This window comes from Schistocerca nitens, chromosome 4 (genome assembly GCF_023898315.1).
Source record: "Schistocerca nitens isolate TAMUIC-IGC-003100 chromosome 4, iqSchNite1.1, whole genome shotgun sequence".
In the NCBI taxonomy this organism is placed as follows: Eukaryota; Metazoa; Arthropoda; class Insecta; order Orthoptera; family Acrididae; genus Schistocerca; species Schistocerca nitens.
The window spans coordinates 866,771,012-866,778,970 of record NC_064617.1 but is presented as its reverse complement, the minus strand read 5'-3'; the positions used below and the strand labels follow the sequence as shown (position 1 = coordinate 866,778,970).

The 7,959-nt window shown below is 41.1% G+C and overlaps 1 pseudogene; it reads right to left on the bottom strand.

Annotated features, from left to right (window-relative positions):
- Positions 1 to 5,446: 5,446 nt before the first annotated feature.
- On the bottom strand, positions 5,447 to 5,564 carry LOC126254060 (5S ribosomal RNA; annotated as a pseudogene).
- Between the last annotated feature and the right edge of the window lie 2,395 nt (positions 5,565 to 7,959).

The window sequence follows — 7,959 nt, the reverse complement described above, 5'->3', positions numbered from 1 at the left end:
ATTTAAAATTCAGTTATTGTTTAGAGAACTGCAAAAAAAGGGTGATGATTGACGTAATTCGTTAAGAGACGTAGATACTTGGAACGTCTGGAGAAGGGGGTACCAAACTTACATAAAGGACAGTCAAACGACAACGAGACATATGGAAAAACTAACTAAATTCAGACTCCCTAGGATATTGAAACTGTGTGGCGGACAGAGACTCGAACTCAGGGACCTTTGCCTTTCGCGGGCACATGGTCTATCGATACTTTTTTTTTTTAATTTTGCTAGGGCTCGAAATTGATCTTTTTGTTATGATTTGCCTTACCATTTTGTTTAACTGCTTGTCTGTTTCCAAAACAGAATTGTCTTTCTATGAGCTACCCAGTCACGACTTACAACCCCCTCCCCCTCCTCACAGCTCTACTACCGCCAGAACCGGGTCTCCTACCTCACCAAGCTGTGATTAAGCCGTGTATCTGCAACTTCCTTTCTTCCAGGAGAAGTGCTAGTCCCGTAAGTTTCGCAGGAGAATTTCAGTGAAGTCTGGAACGTAGGACACGAGGTACTGGCAGAAGTGAAGCTGTGAGGAGGCTTCGTGAGTCGTACTTGGGTAGCTAAGGTGATGGAAGACTCGCCTACGAAAATTAATGGTCCCGAGTTCGAGTCTTGGTCTAGCTCACATTTCTAATCTGCCAGGAAATTTCATACCAGTACAAACTCCGATGCAGAGCGAAAATTTCATTCAGATGAATAAATTGTTTTTTATTTCAAACATTATCACCGCAACTGTTAATACTTTCACCCCATGCTGAGACAAGACGGTCATTGCCTTCATGGGAAAATGTTTGCGGTTGGCTATGGAAGTATGATTGTATATAAGCGAACTACATCGCGTCTGAATCAAATGGGCAGCCCTTCCAAATCCGCCAAGGTTGTTTCGTCTAAACCGCAGAATTTCGAGTGAGAAGCCATTACCTCCATACGGTTCCCTTTTCTTGCCATGTAATTTCCGTATATTTGGAGCCCTGAAGAAAGATATTCGTAGACACTGAATTGCTTCGGACGAAGATGTGCACGCCTGTGTAGAATCAAGTTTCAGTGGGCAAATAGAAACACCTCTCCATAAAGGCATTGGCCAACATGTATCGCTGTGGGATAAATGTATTAACAGTTACGGCGATTGCTTTTCAAATAACAAACAGTTTAACCCATTATATCCCATCGTATGATTTATCATATACTTGCTCTTCTCAGGCAACAACTCAAATATTTCTTTTACGTTTTATTATTAGTTTGAAAGTCCATTGTTGAAACTAACAGTAGCAGTGGAGATTACGATTGTTTGATTCCTGTTGGATATCTTTTGTTCTAGCGATATTGACTCTGCTGCTTCTCGTCATGGAGTAATGATAAAATCATGATGTGCAGGTTCATAATTTCGCTCATATTATTACGGATTAGTACTTTGAATATTTAAAAACAATATATAAGCACAAATTGGAAAAGAGTACTTTACTTGCTTTGTTGTGGTACTGGCTTGTAACTTTACGTATGAAATATCATACGGTGGGTAGTAAGGGGTCATTTTCTCGCACTTGGTCCAATTTATTTCAGATTTAATTTGGAAAAGGAAAGGGGCTTAGAGGAGGTTCTAAATATTCTATTCCCCACTGAAGAAGATGATGAAACTTTGTCTGACATATTTGATACATGTCAGGACCTTGAATTTGTACTTGTTTACCCAGATGATGGTGAGGACACTGATAAAGTTGATGCAGTTAGTGATGCAGAAGGACAACCCGCCACTGTTGCTGATATAGGGAAGAGAGTTCTGGGACAAACTGAAGAGATAAGATCAATAAATACCGACGGCCTTGTTGAAAATAATACACCTTTATCCACTCAAAAGGAAAATCCCTGCTGTTCCAAAACATGATCGCTGTCCCGAGTTAGTAAAACAAGACACAGGATAGAAGAAAGACTAGACTCTTCACAAAAATTTGAGGTATCTAGTGATCCTACACCTAATATAATAGAACATCTCCGCACATCAAACTGCAGTAGATTTTTTTCGTAAAGTTTTTTATGCTGATTTGGTTGAGATTCTAACGAGAGAGACAGCAAAATATGCTCCTCAAAAGGGACTCAAAATAAAAATAATTCATGATGACATCTACAAATACATTGCTGTTTTGCTATTATCTGCATACTGTAAGGTCATGCATAGACGTATGTACTGGGAGACCAGCCTAGACACAAACAGTGCCCTTGGTTCGAATTCTGTCTCCAGAAATACTTTTGAGAAAATTCATACATTCTTCCATGTCAATGAGAAACTTTATAAGATTCGGCTATTAATTTCACATCTAAATAAAAAATTCAAAGGCATCATAGAGCCTCTAGGATCAAACTTCTCCTTGGATGAAGCCATGGAGCCTTATTATGGCTGCCATTTTATGAAACAGTTTATAAGAGGCAAGCCAATTCGCTATGGTTTCAAATGTTGGTGTTTTGCTATATCTAATGGATTTCTCATCAAATTTGAGCCATATGTTGGAGCAAGTCAAAGAGATCCACGTAAGCCACTGCGACATTCTGTAGTTGAAAAGCATCCCTCAGAACAGCACAGTGTACATTGATAATTACTTTAACTCTTTGCCCCTAACTGAATCTCTTACTTCAAATGGAATCGAATGCATAGGAACCCTGAGAAATGACCATTTGCGAAGGCACCCACGCACAAAATTTCACTGTGTAAAACGCAGTTTGAGACTCCATCCAAAGCAATGTTTCATTTTGTATCACCGGCTCTAAGAAGACTGAGTTGTCTAATAAACTACTATTTTTGTCATTTGTCCTTTATTATTGAAATGTCTTACTTTATTCACGTAATGCAGTACAGTTATTTTCGTGGTTCTACTACATAATTTTGCCATGTATACTTAATGTATAAATAAGTAATGTAACCTCAAAATGTAACTAAAACGAACATTACAATACCTGGAAATTATTATTGTACGTTTTCTTCATTTATTCGTGTAGTAAATGATAATTATGACAAATTCAAAATATTACTTGTGATAAAATTGTGTAAGGAACACTACTCCTTACTGCCCACCGTCTTATATATCATACCCCAATAACTTTATCCCTCACTACCCACCGTATGATATTCCATACGTAAAAAAATAAGAATTTAAGGCCACTATCATTAATTAACATTCATAACGTGATTATTAACCCATGTGGGTAGTGGATCTGAAATTTTATCGAAATCTAAAAAAAAAAAAAAATAAGAAAAATTAATTCTGGGACTTAATGAGTTAATTGCTTCTTAGGTTTCCGTAGCTCAATCGGTAAAATCGGAATCGTTATAGGATCGATTTCATGTCCGTCTGTTTGTACGTCTGCTGTCTGCCTCTGCTACTGTTCAGAACCCTTTCTCTCAGAAACAGGTATACGTAACAAATTGAAATTTATGTCACATACTAAGGGATACTGTCCCTTGGCGCAATAATAAACGTTAGCTTCTAACTCAATGCAATCAAGAGATACGGCTTCTTACGTAACATATTTTTACACTCGCAAACTCACTCATTAAAACCTGTTGGGTACTTCCACTTCACGTAGAATCCTGAAATTTTACCGGAAGAAAGGTTTCACAGTATAAGTAAAAGGAAGAAAAATCAGAAAATTCTTAATTTGTAATTATAACACACGAAAAAATTCTTATTTTAACATATGTTATTCAGCCCTACGACCGACATCTTGCCAGTATTAATGTCGATAACAGACAAAAATCGTCGAAATCTTAGGTTACCAGAGTGGATGAACTGTCTAACAGCATGACGCAAAAGAATGGGAAATTTTTGAACGTGTTCTGACAACGTTGTGAGATAGGTGGGTCCGAATGACACAGAACGCTGCTCGCACCGTCTTGCCGTTTAGTAAACAGTAAACGTGGAGCAATGGAACGGTGTGCCTCTCCTATAAAAGACTTCACAAGTGTGGAAGTGTGGAGGCCGCACGTCGAGAATTTCAGCATCATTTCAACATCGGACGGCATGGTCGTGTTCTCCCTGCACATGCAATCAACACCTGTGTCCGCTATTCTGAAACAACGCGTTCTGCATTGAAGAAGCAATCTGCCGAACCGCTCGTGCGAGAGACAATGTCAAGGCTGCGCGAACTGCTTTCGCAAGAAGGTCCGCAGCGCTCTGTCCTACGTCGCGCAGATCTTTAGACTTACATCGTTCGGGTGTTCTACGAGCACTGAAAGTGGATTTTAAATTCCGTCCGTACAAGCTGCAGACTGTTCAGCCACTTCAACCTAACCATTTGCTAATGCTGAACTCTTGTTAGCAAAAGTGCACGACAATTTCATTAAGAACATGCGGATGTCGGACGACGCTAACTTCCACCTCAGTGGTTTTTTTAATAGACAGAATTGTAGCTATTGGCCCCAGGAAAATCCACTTCATCTACAAGACCGTCCATTGTCCAGCAGCAACTGTAACTTCTCCTTAAAAATTTGGTGCAAAATATAAGTGAATTTTGTCAAAATGACGTAAAACGCAGAGACACGGGACACAGGAATTTTATCGGAGTTTGCAAATGGATATACAAGTCGCTGCTCTGATGCGACCAAAGCAAAGAATACTTAAAGAAAATGGTTTCAGACACAGTAACAACGGTAACGGAAATAACGGCTGCTGTTACCAGGATTCAGATATTAGTACAAACGCTACAGTTTGGTGGTCCCAACAACGGCAGCTACCAGAATATCAACAACAATTCTAATCGTAAAAAGGCGAAATGAAAACGGATTTAATTCAAACAGAAATAAAAGCATGACAATTTCTGGTGAGTCATGGCAGAACCCCGGACCCACTGTCTGGAACCCTAATCCAGAGCAACAACCATAATCTCAGAATGTATTTTTTTAATTATTTTATTTTACACGTCTAGTTACATAGCAACAAATTGAGGAGCAAATCTCCAAGGTCATGAAAAGTGTAAGTACACGAAATTACATAAAAGTAATGGCAGATAAAGTAAAATTCTTATGAACCTAAAAAAGACAAGCCGTAAGTTTATGTAAACGGAATCGACAATGTAACACAGGAATAAGCTTAATTTTTCAAGGAAATCCTCGACAGAATAGGAGTGACCCATGAGGAAACTCTTCAGTTTCGATTTGAAGGCGCGTGGATTACCCCTAAGATTTTCGAGTTCTTGTGGTAGAAACTGAACTCCGTCCGAACAGGCCTTGGAATGCCCAACGGTACCGACTGGCCGCCATGTCATCCTCAGCCCACACGCGTTTCTGGATGTAGATGTGGAGGGTTATGTGGTCAGCACACCGCTCTCCCAGCCGTATGTGAGTTTACGAGACTAGAGCCGCTACTTCTCAGTCAAGTAGCTCCTCAGTTTGCCTCACAAGGGCTGAGAGCACCCCGCTTGCCAACAGCGGTCGGCAGACCGGATGGTCACCCATCCAAGTGCTATCCGAGTCCGACAGCGCTTAACTTCGGTGATCTGACGGGAACCGGTGTTACCACTGCGGCAAGGCCGTTGGCGAACTTTTGTGGTAGCTTATAGAAAATGGATGCAGCAGTATACTGCGCACCTTTCTGCACAAGAGTCAACGAGATGCGACCCAAATGCAGAGTGGGTTTCTGCCGAGTATTAATTGAGTGAAAGCTGCTACCTCTTGGGAATAAGCTGATGTTGTTAAGATGAACCGACAGTAAAGAATAGATGTATTCAAACGCCAAAGTCAGAATACCCAGAATGGTGAACAGGGGTCGACAAGAGGTTCGCGAACTTACACCACTTAATGCCCGAAACGCCCATTTCTGAACCAAAAATATCCTTTGAGAATGGGAAGAGTTACCCCAGAATATAATAGCATACCTCATAAGCTAATGAAAATAAGCAAAGCGGAGTATTCTTACCGCCGAACTACCACTTACTTCAGATACCGTTCGAATAATAAAAATGGTAGCACTGAGTCTTTGAACAAGATCCTGAACGTGGGCTTTCCACAACAGTTTACTATCTATCTGAACACCTATAAATTTGAACTGTTCAGTTTCACTGATCATATGCCCATTTTGTGAAATTAAAACGTCGGGTATTGTTGAATTGTGTGTTAAAAAACTCTAAAACCTGAGTCTTATTGTGATTTACCGTTAGTTACATTATCCCTTTCTCTCTTTCTATAAAGCGGCTTTACTACTGAGTATTTTAATCGTTCAGCAAACTAGACATTCTTAAAGGAAAAATTACAAATATGGGTAAGTAAGGGGCTAATATGTGCAGTTCAGTACTTAAATATTCTGCTAGGCTAGGTATCAATACATCTACATCTACATACATACTCCGCAATCCAGCATACGGTGCGTGGCGGAGGGTACCTCGTACCACAACTAGCATCTTCTCTCCCTGTTCCACTCCCAAACAGAACGAGGGAAAAATGACTGCCTACACGCCTCTGTACGGGCCCTAATCTCTCTTATCTTATCTTTGTGATCTTTCCGCGAAATGTAAGTTAGCGGCAGTAAAATTGTACTGCAGTCAGCCTCAAATGCTGGTTCTCTAAACTTCCTCAGTAGCGATTCACGAAAAGAACGCCTTCTTTCCTCAAGAGACTCCCACCCGTGTTCCTGAAGCATTTCCGTAATACTCGCGTGATGATCAAACCTACCAGTAACAAATCTAGCAGCCCGCCTCTGAATTGCTTCTATGTCCTCCCTCAATCTGACCTGATAGGGATCCCAAACGCTCGATCAGTTCTCAAGACTAGGTCGTATTAGTGTTTTATAAGCGGTCTCCTTTACAGATGAACCACATCTTCCCAAAATTCTACGAATGAACCGAAGACGACTATCCACCTTCCCCACAACTGCCATTACATGCTTGTCCCACTTCATATCGCTCTGCAATGTTACGCCCAAATATTTAATCGATGTGACTGTGTCAAGCGCTACACTACTAATGGAGTATTCAAACATTACGGGATTCTTTTTCCTATTCATCTGACATTCTTTACACCAATCACAAATCCTGTCCAACTCATCTTGTATCCTCCTACAGTCACTCAACGACGACACCTTCCCGTACACCACAGCATCATCAGCAAACAGCCGCGCATTGCTATCCTCCCTATCCAAAAGATAATTTATGTAAATAGAAAACAACAGCGGACCTACCACACTTCCCTGGGGCACTCCAGATGATACCCTCACCTCCAATGAACACTCACCATCGAGGACAACGTACTAGGTTCTATTACTTAAGAAGTCTTCGAGCCACTCAAATATTTGGGAACCAATCCTATATGCTCGTACCTTAGTTAGGAGTCTGCAGTGGGGCACCGAGTCAAACGCTTTCAGGAAGTCTAGCAATATGGCATCCATCTGATGCCCTTCATCCATGGTTCGCAAGATATCATGTGAAAAAGGGCGAGTTGTGTTTCGCAGGAGCGATGCGTTCTAAAACCGTGCTGATGCATGGACAGCAACTTCTCTGTCTCAAGGAAATTCATTATATTCGAACTGGGAATATGTTTGAGAATCCTGCAACCGACCGATGTTAAGGATATTGATCTGTAATTTTGAGGATCCGTCCTTCTACCCTTCTTATATACAGACGTCAGCTGCGCTTTTTTCCAGTCGCTCGGGACTTTACGTTGGGCAAGAGATTCGCGATAAATCCAAGCTAAGTAAGGAGCCAATGCTGTACAGTACTCTCTGTAAAACCGAATGTTGCTACTGTGATTCCGATGTCTGATGGACAGCATCAGTCACACTGGCAGCCTCCGCATCAAAATACTCAGAATCAAACTCGGAAGCATAGTGTACACATTGCGGAGATGACCGATAGTAATCACAGTAAATCTACACAAGACGTGTCAGACTATGCACGGTCCCCGTAAGCCTTCGGCTGGTGGTCGCGGACAGGGTGAAGGTA